The sequence below is a fragment of the Carassius gibelio genome, chromosome A12 (assembly GCF_023724105.1).
Source record: "Carassius gibelio isolate Cgi1373 ecotype wild population from Czech Republic chromosome A12, carGib1.2-hapl.c, whole genome shotgun sequence".
In the NCBI taxonomy this organism is placed as follows: Eukaryota; Metazoa; Chordata; class Actinopteri; order Cypriniformes; family Cyprinidae; genus Carassius; species Carassius gibelio.
This window is the reverse complement of record NC_068382.1, coordinates 6,141,528-6,154,386: the sequence shown is the minus strand read 5'-3', so window position 1 is coordinate 6,154,386 and position 12,859 is coordinate 6,141,528. Positions and strand designations below refer to the sequence as shown.

At 34.6% G+C, this 12,859-nt stretch overlaps 1 pseudogene; it reads right to left on the bottom strand.

Annotated features, from left to right (window-relative positions):
• Positions 1–3,762: 3,762 nt before the first annotated feature.
• Positions 3,763–8,191, bottom strand: LOC128025621 (transmembrane protein 26-like; annotated as a pseudogene).
• Between the last annotated feature and the right edge of the window lie 4,668 nt (positions 8,192–12,859).

Below are 12,859 nucleotides of genomic sequence, written 5' to 3'. Positions count from 1 at the left end.
ATCAACTTCAAACTGTTGCTTACATCTAAAACACGGATCCTCAATCTAAGTGAAATATTACAGTGAAAAAGTCATCTCGTCTGAATAAGGAGAAAAATATGCACAGATCAAGCAATGTTTACAAAAGAAAACCGTTCAAAACAGTTGTAAACAAATATGTTGGTGGATTTTGTGAGAGACAACCAGGAATGGACTTTTCCCACTGGAGGAAGCATTAATATGGATTACGGACTGATATTTTGGCCAAAAGCGATTTTGGCATTAAAGTAAAAAAACTTTAATGATGGGCTTGTTTCTCACAAACACAAAGCTTTTCACTTTGAGTCTTTTTTCTGTTTTTATCAGCTGTTTGGACTCTTATTCTGACGGCACCCATTCACTGCAAAGGATCCACTGGTGAGCAAGTGATGTGATGCTAAATTTCTCAAATCTGTTCCGATGAAAAAACAAACTCATCCACATCTTGGATCATGTTTGTGGAACATGTTCTAGTTAATTTAATGAACTACACCTGGGGTTATTCTGCTGGGAAATCACCTTGTCACTAGTTCATTAAAAGTCAAGTTGCTTAGGACAATTTAAGGTAGTGAAGTGAAAAGCTTGATGTAGTGACAACAAGGTCTACTAAATAAAATCTACAAATGATAAGTAGGTTGCCCTGTATACATCATATATTGGGAAGTTGTGGCCTAGTGGTTAGAGAGTTTGACTCCTAACCCTAGGGTTGTGGGGTCGAGTCTCGGGCTGGCAATACCGTGGCTGAGGTGCCCTTGAGCAAGGCACTGAACCCCCAACTGCTCCCCGGGCGCCGCAGCATAAATGGCTGCCCACTGCTCCGGGTGTGTGTTCACGGTTTGTGTGTTTGTGCACTTAGGATGGGTGAAATGCAAAGGATGAATTCTGAGTATGGGTCACCATACTTGGTTTTATGTATGTTGTATTTCACTTTAAAGAACATATTTAACCCCTTGGAGACATGGGGTTAAATATATTGCTCAATAATATCTGACAAAAATAATATTACATAAAGCCCCTAAGTTGCTTCAATAATTCCTCAGAAAAAAGTGACATCCTGTATAATGTGGCTCTTTGATCCTGACCTAATCCTCTTCCGACACACAGGCGTCCTGGCGAGAGGGTCAGAATCTGATTATATAACTTGACTTGCAGGGAGACGGCATGTGTGGAGACTTCCTGTGTCAGTTTAGGATTGTGCTAATGCTGCTGTCTGCCCGTCAGTGAGTGCAGTTAAACTGTCGACAGAGCTGTAATCACAAACTGCTGCGAGACGCTTCCACTGAGGGGTTGAGCTCAGGTCTCAGGAGTGCGTTACAGGTACAGGTCGGGACATGTTTCTGGAAGAGTACAAGCACTTGTTGAAGTCACACATTAGAGACGCTGACTGGGAAGCTGTATAGGGACAGTACACGTCAACAACAAAAGAAAATTGAAGTGCTAGAAAAACAAAAAACAAATGATTATGGAAGGTGCAGACTATAAGCAGAAATAATTCATGGGCGTTTGACGATGTGATTTTACTCTTTTCATAACTGAGAGCAATATATATATAGTCTATAATTAACATATAATTAAAATATCTGCTTAAATCCTGTTTTAAAGCAAAATGAAATTTTAGAAAAATGTATTTAAATGAACAATGCACATAGTAAAACTAATTTCAAATATATTCATATTGGAGTTTTTTATTTACTTAAAATGACTGTTCACATATTTACATAAATTAACATATACATAAACATAGTTTTAGTCTGTATAATTTTAGCCCTGTGGAGAAACTTTTCAATTTCTTGGGATCCTTGTTTCTTGCTATATATATATATATATATATATATATATATATATATATATATATATATATATATATATATATATACAGTATTTAATAACAGTAATTAATGGCAATTGTACTGGTAGTGGTAATGATGTAATTAATAGAAATAATGATAAAGAAAATTATATAAAATATACAATTGAATCTATAAGATCTTAACCAAAAGGTCCAAGCTTTGCAGACTCAGGATTCTAGTTCATCTTCATCTTCTATCAGTGACAGGAGGCATGCAGATCTATGGAAACTGCAAATCTGGAAAACAGATATTGTTTGAACTGCTCATTTTTATTCTGTGTTATGTTGTTCTCTGTATTAAATAGTTAACTGTACAAGTTTCAATGTATGCTATTTTACTCAATTTTAAGAGGTACATGGTCCAAAACAGTTTTTAAACTTTTAAGGGTATGATTTCCCCACTCAGTGTGAGGGACCCCTTCACTAAAATGTCCTAAAATTACTAAAATTATTTGTATTTTTGTTTTAACTTTTTGTTGTTGTTTTATTATATATTGTTGGATATAATGCAACATTAACTTTTAGGCCATGACCCTCAATTAAGTTTGATTTTTGGCTTTTCAGATTAAAAATCTGGGTGCCTCTATCTTAAAGTATTAAATAAATGAAATCTCAATAAGTCTTGAAAGTTTATAGGAGTTGGTCTTAGTTAGTGCAATTAAAATTTAAACCAAAAAATGAAAGAAAAAGAAAAAAATAGTCACAAATGACTGGAAAAGTCATGGAACTTCATTATTCAAAATGGCATTTTTTTAAATAATTTATATTCATGTTATTTACACTACTTTGTTCTAGTTGACTATGATCCTCAAACAGGACAATGCTGTTGGTACACAACACAAGAAGGATCTCTATTTAGTGTAAGAGCTGGACACATATTTAGTGACTGTCACACCAGAACAATCAATAGATGCTTCCACTGCTGGTTATTCATATATTCTCAGATTCATGATCTGTTTTCTTTGTTTCTAATATAAGAGGCTTTGTAACACGAATATATAGATTATCGATGTTACCTTTCATTTTTAGCTCACTTTTACAAATTTATTGCTGCTGTTTTTATATATATATATGTGTGTGTGTGTGTGTGTGTGTGTGTTTATCCTGCTATGAAACCTTCTGACATGAGCTGATTGATTCTGATGAATTTATTATAATAAATTATACATGTATTATTACATGTATTACATTTTCGGATTAAAGGAATTATAAATTATTATGTTTATAAATTATACATTATAAAAAATTCAACTGAATCAATCAGACAAAATCTTGTGACTGTAATGTTAATAAATTTTAAATGTATATTATTCATTTATTATATTTATGAATGATACATTTCTTATAATAACTTCAACAGAATCAGTCAGCTAAAGTAATGTCACTGGGTTGTTTTCAGCTGCATAGTATATTATATTTCATTTTGAATATTCAGATTAGCACATATGATCACATTAAAATTGATCTTTGTTAATCTGTTGCATAAAAACCGATAGGGTTATTACTTGGAACCATCATCCCCTAATTTAATTAGGAATTATGATATAAATAACTTACGTTTAAAATGAACTCAAATGAAACTAAAAATGTGATCTTGTTTGTTGGATATAAACGTTCTACTTTTGTTGCTCTTGCTGTTGATCACCTGATGCCCCCTGGTGGAGATCTGATGTAACAAGTGATCAAATGCTTCAATAAAATCACATATAAAAAATGCAAAAACATAACAAAAAGCTTAGTTGATCATTTAAGAAATATCATATAAACTAAAGTTAAGTGTTTGTAAATGTAGGATTCTAAAAGTATTTCATTAGAAAAGCTTTCATACAGTCAGAAAGAACAAAAGTAGAAAATGACAACAAATGTATAAAGGAAGATAACTGAATGTTATCACACATGACTTCCTCTCAAACAATTAGCCTTGCAGGAGAGGACAGAACAAACAGATAAACACATCCACAGATCACCGCTCTCAATCTCAGCTATGTGAGCTATGATTAGGACCATCTTTATCTAACTTGCATTCCTCTAGAAATCCATTGTTTAAAGAGGAAAGCACCATTCAGCTTATGTATCTGTTTTTTTGTTATCAAGATTTGCAGTCATTTCTTGACATGAGGTCAACATAAGCAAGTCTGCAATTTCAGCTTCTTCCTGATTCAAAATCTTAACAAAATGATCCTATCCTTTTTCCTCCTTTTGACATCCCAAATTTCTGAAAGCCAAAATACATTTAAAAATTATATTTTGACATACACTTTTATTGTGTAAACATGCTCTGCCCTCAAAGGGCACAGTGACGTATTTTCATTGAGTGTTTTGTGCTTTGAGCTTGACCCCTTCTTGGCCAACAGTACATAAAAGCATAAAGTGACTCATGTTCACAAAGGCTGAATATAACTGATCAAAAATACAGGAAAGACAATAATACTGTGAAATATGTTTTTTTTTTCTAGTAAGAAACTTAAAAACATTTTAACTTAAAAAGTTAAAAAAATCACAAAAATGATCTTAGGGTGACTAAAAAAATAATAATTAAAAAAAGCCCAATGCTGAATACAAGACTGATAGAACTGCTGATTGTAGTTAGGAATATGGAATAAAGCATATTACTGAATTAAGCATATTAAATACATACATACATACATATAATACAGAATTGAGAATATTAAATAACTTGTGTTGTTGTGTGCAAAACATGATCTGAATGGAAGGGGGAAACCTTACCTGCAACCTCAGCATAAACGGCAATATCACAATTCAACACCATACTTACCATAACACCATAAGTTAGTCTTTTCTTCCCTATTGTCACATATATCCGAGTAAACCATAGATATGTATGAAATAATTATTAATAACTTTTCACTGAACAACAATAGCAATGCACAGCAAAAGAACTGCGCAATTTACCAGTTATTACATTTGCAATTCGTTTCAACTGCATTTCAAAAATAATTTACTATGAAAATTCAAGTCTTTTTTAAATACTACATTAGTCTCATTCACATTACATAATGCACATCAGTTTTGACGAATTATATATTTTTCTTGCAGATCTCTCCCTGTGCATTCTATTCTTGTTGTGGTGTAAATGTATTAGTTTTGCAGCACTCCAATAGTAATTTTACATAATTTTATGATAAAAACACAGTACCAGTCGTCATGACGTTAACTACTAGGCATGCTCAGATGTCAAGCAAAAAACAAAGCAACCCCAACCAAAACCTCCACCGGCCTGCCATGGAAATTCTCACTCCAAGTTGAACTCAAAAGTTGGCAGTCATGACCATAGACTGTATAAAACCATAGACATAGTGTGACGTCACCCATTGGTTTCCGAAGAGTGTTTTTGAAGCAAAAAGTGGGCGGAGCTGGCCGTCACCATCTTGGCAGCTCGTCACCGAGCATCACTCCTGGAAAATCGAAAATGGGCAAAAAGGCGGGAGCTGGTTGCTGAAACCACGCCCACCTAGCTTGACGGCAGTGTCAGCAGCGGCAATCCACCTGTTTGTGATGTCAAATTGAATTCATGCATTAGCAGTCTTAAAAAATAGCACAGTTGCACAAACAGCACCACATTTCTCACTCTCATACTTTGACCGCCTTATTAATAATGTAACATGTTGTATATGTATACATAATTAATAAGCTGTTCTGTTACAATGAGTCAAAAAAAACAAAACAACAACAACTGTGATTCAAATGACCCACAGTCTGTAAATGCTAATCAACACAACTAGGAAGTTTTTCATGGTAAAGAAGACCAGCATTTGATGAAAGAAAAATAAATCATAACTGCAAGTCGGACAACAAAGAAGGGGCCATCTTGAAGAAAAATAGTTCCTGCATATATCTGTCCTGAGCTTGTAGATGAGAGAGCCAGCCTGGCCTTCACACAAATCCTCAGGTTTGGTGTTCACCACCGAGAGATGCCAATGATAAACAGGAAAGAATTTTACAACAGTGATTCAAATTATATTGTCAATCTTTGTTATGATTATGCATACTTCAAATTCTGCATCTATAATTCCTGCAATAATTAATTTCATATGTTTGTGTATAACAATAGTTATAGAAGGGTACAGACCTGAGAAATGCAAAGGAATCTGTAGCATGCTCAATGTCCAGAGTGCAAGAATAATGCACACAAACTGTATACTGTCCTTCCTAGAACAAGGAACAGAATATAATGAAATATTAATGACTAAGGAAATATTGTAATATGACATTGAAACTCTGTGGGGTTTTGGTTTACCATTTTTTTACCTTGTTTTAGCATTTGGAAAATTAACCTTGTAAACCTGATATATAATGTTGAGTTTGTTTTTTTTTTTTTTTTTTTAGTTTATTGTACATTCAGACCAAATCTTAAAAAAAAAATGCATTTGTGACCCTGGACCACAAAACCAGTCTTGAGTCGCTGGGGTATATTTTAGCAGTACCAAAATGATGATTTAAAGTACAGTACACCTTTTGCTTTGATTACTGCTTACCACACTCTTGGCATTCTCCTGATGAGCTTCAAGAGGTAGTCACATGACATGGTCTTCCAACAGTCTTGAAGGAGTTCCCCGAGAGATGCTTAGCACTTGTTGGCCCTTTTGCCTTCAGTCTGCGCTCCAGCTCACCCCTAAACCATCTGGATTGGGTTCAGGTCCGGTGACTGTGGAGGTCAGGTCATCTGGCGCAGCAGCCCATCACTCTCCTTCTTGCTCAAATAGCCCTTGATGCCTTCAGTGTGACATAGTCATGAAAATAAAGAAAACTCTTTGAATGAGAAGGTGTGTCCAAACATTTAGTCTGTACTGTACATCAGTGGAAAGCTTATTTATTCAGCATTAATCTCAATTTTGAAAAATTGACACTTAAGAGTTTTGTGGTCCAGGGTCACATTTGAGGCTTTTATGGTTCATGTATTATGACATTAGAGAATATGGAACTCATACCAGGAGGAAAAAAAGCCTTAATTTTATTCAGAAGCCCAAAATGAGCAAAAATTTTAATATGTATATGGTAGCTATAAATATTGTTCTCATAGCTTTTAATGTAAATTGTGTAATATGTAATAGCAGAATACTTACATAATATCTTCCAATAATTTGTTTATGATCAAGTTTATGATCTTTCATATAATGCAAAGCAATACAATGATGATTGAGAAAGCAAAAGCCTGATATATCATATTTGTTATATATTTTAAGTAAATAAAATCTAGCAAATGTAAATTACTTAAGGTTGTAAATTACTACACATGTAAATTAATTAAGTAAAGATTTAAAAACTTGATGACAAGCACTGCAACACAACAAGAAGGGGGACTTTTTCAAAATTATATTGATCATGTTTAGAATTTAGAGGCTTTCAAATATGAAACGCTGAATATGAAATACCACTGAGAGCTGAAATAAATGTAGACGGTGCAGGTCTTTTTTAGTCTCAACATCACTTACTCCGCATCACTGAGTGTCTCACTGATGAACTTGAGGATTTTAGCAGCTGTGCACACGAAGATGAGCAGCAGCTGGGATATTTCATCTCTGGTGACCCCTCCAGCGATCGGTAGCAGCCACTTCCCTACTATCATCAGGATCAGGATGATTTTCTGAAGGGCCAGGATCCAGTCATTGGCACAAACCGATGACAAAAATTTCAGTGTCCTAAAGTACAACCACAAGTGAGTATTCAGCTATGAAGTATTGCTCTCTGGAAGAACTGAGGTCACACTTCCATAAATCATGTCCTGTAAATCATACAATATGTGAAGATGTGGTAACTTCAGAACAAATAACAGTATTTATGAACGATGCATGAACATGAACTTGAACTTGAACAAGGTCTTGTTTATCCTGAAGGCTGAACCAACATTTGTATTTTGCAAAACACCCAAGGTAGACGTTATGTTTTTAAGGCAAAATGGAGTAAATAAGCTATGTCTGAGATTCAGAGATTACTGTAGCCTAGACTCCAATGGAAAACATCTGTAATTGTTGAGAATGGCAAAAAGGCAGTACCTGCTGGCTCACACTTCCATTTGGCAATTATCTGCACCTCAGTATTGTAGTGCATTATTAAACAGCATGAAATAATAACTTACTGAGTCTAATTTATGGGACAATAAAGCCCTCCCTACACCTACCCTAAACTTTTTGATTATATTCTTAATTTCCATTGAAGATAAATGCTTTTCTGATGTGATATGAAATTTGAAAAGGGAGAAAAAATTTCGAACACGGACCGATGACGTCAAATTATGTATCACACACGCTTTACCTTGTAACTGGAGCCGGGGCGTGACCAAGATGGCTGCCTGAACGGTCGCATTTTTGAGTGCTTGCACCAAGTTGTCCTATAAATATTGCTTATAAGCAGTAATTAGATGTTCTAGTTTTTCAACAGCCTGTTGCATATTGGCCGATTCTTTTTGCTTCACCATGGTTCGTAAAAGAGGGCTCTCAGCGTTTTCTGAAAAGGAAAAGGGCAATGCTAGTGCTGCTAGCACAAGCACACTCTCAGTGGTTAGCAGCGGGCATGATTATGTTGTCAGCATGAACGAAGAGGATTCATTTAGCCTGGCAGAAGAGGAGTTCCCAGCTCTGCCTGCTACTCCAAGCAAGTCACCAGCTGCTAAAAAAAAGGCCAGTGATAATACGAGTGCTGATATTTCTTCTCAGCTGGCGAACATAACGCAGCTGATTAACTGCCGCTCTGACGCGATAGAGCGAAAGATCACCGACCTGAGAGAAAAAGTGGATGCTGTGTCGTCTGATTTAAAGACTGTCACAGCAAAGGTGGCGTGCTTAGAGCGGCGTGTGGATCAAGTTGAAAAGCCGGTCAACAAAATGGAGAGAAGAATGGATGATCTAGAAACCTACATGAGACGACGTAATCTGAAGATCATAGGTATCCCAGAGGCAGCTGATGAAAATATTCGTCTAGAGGTTATCAATATCTGTCGAGCTGTTCTTCCCAGCGAAAATGATAAGCTTCCAGGTGCCATTGATGTTGTTCACCGTCTCGGAAGTACTCAACAGAACAGCGGTAGGCCTAGAGCAACCATAATACAGTTTTCCACGCGCTCCTACAGAGATGCAGTTTGGAAGGCTGCCAAAAGCTCCTCGTATTTGCGGGACAAGGGTTTTCAGTTTAGAGAGGACTTTTCCAAGGGAGATCGCGAGAGAAGGATGAAGTTGTGGCCGGAAGTTCAAAAAGCTCGAGCGGCTGGGAAAACTGCTTACTTTGTTGGAGGCAGAGCCTTTGTACAAGGTCAAGGTGAAATTATCCTCACGGTCGACTGAGTTGGGAACTAATGCTGTTGAAGTCATGTTGATTTCTGATGAAGAGTTGAAGACATAAGATGCGTGTTTGCGTGATCTTATATGCATATCTGCACTTTGGGACAGTTATTGTTTCAAATGAAGCAAGATTTTATTTTATTTCTTATTGAAGAGATTGCTTATTTGCACAAAATTCAAGTCTTTATGGTGCTATATTTTGTGGTTGACCTTTTTGCCAACTTTATCTTAATATATTGATTGTTATAAGAGGTTACAAGTTTTTTGTTGTTCACAGTTAACTTTTTGTTGTTTATGTCATTTTCCATTATATCTTTGAATGCCAGGGGTTTAAGAGAAAACGTTAAGCGTAAGGCTTTGTTTTTGTTCACTAAAAGGTTTAATAATGACTTTGTATTTTTTCAAGAATCTCATTCTATTGCTTCTGATGTTAATTTTTGGAGATCACAATGGGGCAGTGATATTTGGCTGTCTCATGGAACCGAACACTCAGCAGGGGTTTCTTGCCTGAAAAATAATTATAGAGGTGAGGTTTTACATGTGGATAGTGATGAAAATGGCCACTTTATTTGCTTAATTCTAAAATGTTTTAGTGTAATTTTTATAGTAGTTAATATCTATGGATATAATAGCAAATCTGAAAATGACCAGTTATTATGTTTGTTGGAGGAAAGACTTACACTTTGGTTATCCAAATTTCCTGATTCTTTTTTAATTATAGGGGGGGATTTCAATGTTGTGTTAAACGAGTCAGTAGATAGGTGGCCTCCAAGACGACCTTCAAATTTAAATACTAATTTGAAACTGTTTATGGACCAATTTCATCTGATGGATATATGGAGAGAGAGAAATGTAGATGATGTTGTGTATACTTGGAGTAACAAGGATGGCAGTAGACGTTCTAGGATTGATTTTTGGCTCGTCTCTAACCATTTTGATGGGAACAATATTTTGGTTAATGTTTTGCCAACACCATTAACTGATCATAAGGCCATATTAATTACAATTAATATTTCACCAAACACGAATTGTAACAACTATAATTCATACTGGAAAATGAATAGTTCTTTGCTTAAATTAAGTGCAGTTAAACAGGAATTGGGAAAACTCATTAATTATTATTGGATTAAAGCTAAAAAGGAAGGATTGTTTCGTCATAATTGGGAATTATTAAAATTTGAAATTGGAAAATATTTGAGGAAGTTTGGTAGCACATTAGTTAAATCACAACGTCTTATGGAAGAGAAGGTTGTTAGTGAAATCTTAGCCATTTCTAACATTTCTATGGTGGACCTGGTAGAAGGACAGAGATTGCGTCTAACAGAGCTGCAAAATGAGCTTGATAATATGTACAAAATGCGAGCACAAGGTGCTTTTATTCGATCAAGGCAAAAATGGTTAGAGCATGGAGAACAGATGTCTGCTTATTTTTTTAATCTTGAAAAGTCGAGAGCTAAACTTAACTCTGTTTCTAAAATGAATATTAATGGATCTATTACAGATAATGTTGACGCAATTTCTAGTTTTTGCTATGACTATTACTCTAAATTATATACTTCTAAATTTAGTGAGCAAAATATGACTTCTTTTTGTAACCAGCTTAAAAATGTTAAAACAATTACTGAAGAGGACCAAAAGTTATGTGATTTACCAATTACTATTACGGAAATTAAGCAAGCTATTGAACATTTAAAATGTAATAAATCACCCGGTAATGATGGAATTACTTCAGAGTTCTATAAGCAGTTTTCTGAGATTCTTTCCCCGTTTCTTTTTGAAGTATACTCTGAAAGCTTACAGTGCTCACAGCTTCCTACAACTATGACGCAAGGTATAATTAGTTTGATTCCTAAGCCCAAGAAAGATTTGTTGCTTATTGATAATTGGAGACCCATTAGTTTGTTAAATAATGATTATAAAATATTTGCTCAGGTATTTGCCCAAAGATTCAAATTAGTATTAGATTCCATTATTGATGAAAATCAATCTGGGTTTATGAGAAACCGTCATATATGTAACAACATTAGACTTATTTTTGATCTTATTGATTATTCTGACCTTATAAATGATGATAGCTTTATACTTTTTTTAGACTTTTTCAAAGCCTTTGATTCGGTTGAGCATCCTTTTATTTTCTACTGTTTAGAACACTTTGGGTTTGGGGCTTATTTCTGTAATGCTATGAAAACTCTTTATGCGGGGGGAAATAGTTCTGTGAAATTAAAGAATGGCACTACTCAAAGATTTAATTTGGAAAGAGGAGTTAGGCAAGGCTGCCCAGTCTCAGTTTACCTCTTTCTTATTGTTGCTCAGGTGTTTTGTCACTTTATTAAATCATCCAATTTAAAAGGAATTCAAGTTGAAGAGAGAAGTGTTCTGATAAGTCAGTTGGCTGATGACACTGCTCTTTTCCTGAAAAATGTTGATCAAATTCAGTCAGCGGTCAAGATCATTGAAGTTTTTTCCAGTGCCTCAGGGCTTTGTCTTAATTTACAAAAATGTGAACTATTTGCTTTAAAAAGTTGCCATTACAGAAATATATGTAATATCCCTGTAAAGGATTCTCCTACTTATTTGGGTATGGTTATTACTAAAAATGAGCAGGAGAGAATCTCACAAAATTTTGACCCAGTGATTAAAAAAGTAAAGAACAGATTTAATATTTGGTTGCAGAGAGACTTGTCTCTCAAAGGTCGTTGTCTGCTGGCTAAAGCGGAAGGTATTTCAAGGCTTACTTATATAGCTTCCTCAATACACTCAGATAATAAAACAAATAAGATAATTGATCAAATTATGCTGAATTTTTTGTGGAAAAACCGTATACACTATATTAGAAAATCTGTTATTGTTAATTCATATAAAAATGGAGGGCTTGATTATTTAGATTTTTCTATTTTAAATAACACTTTCAAAATTAACTGGTTGAAATATTTTCTAAAAAACACTGATTCTGTTTGGAATATGATATCTAAATCGGTTTTTGACAAACTTGGTGGACTTTCATTTTTGCTTATGTGTGATTATAAAATCGAGAAACTTCCAGTTAAACTGTCAGCTTTTCACAGGCAAGCACTTTTGGCTTGGAAGTTAATTTACAAGCATAATTTTTCTCCACATCATTATTACATCTGGAATAATTGTAATATTTTATACAAACATAAGAGTATATTTTTGAAAACTTGGTTTGATGAGGGCATTCTTGTGGTTGGTCAGTTGTTGAATTATCAGGGGTATTTAATGACTTATGATGAGTTTCTTTCATACTTCAACCTCCCTGTTTCCCCTAAAGAATTTGCCTCTGTAATTGGTGCTATCTCTTTGGGTGTTGTCTCTCTATGTAGAGGTATTTCATACTCTAAACGTGTGTCTTTATTGCATCTTACTGATACGATTTGTGGTAAAGTTTGTTTTTCGACAAGCAAAAATAATAAGGCTATACGTTCCCTTTTTCAAAAAGAACTTGTAAGTAAACCACATGCTATTTTCTATTGGTCAAAGTTTATTGGAACTATTAATTGGAATAAGGTCTGGTTGTTACCTAATAAATATATTCTTACAAATAAGGTCAAGGAAATTTCGTTCAAGATACTGCATAAATTTTACCCTGCTAAACATTTTTTATCCAAATTTAACAAAGACATTGATGTAAATTGCTCATTTTGTTTTTTGCAGCCAGAAACTGTACCTCATATTTTCT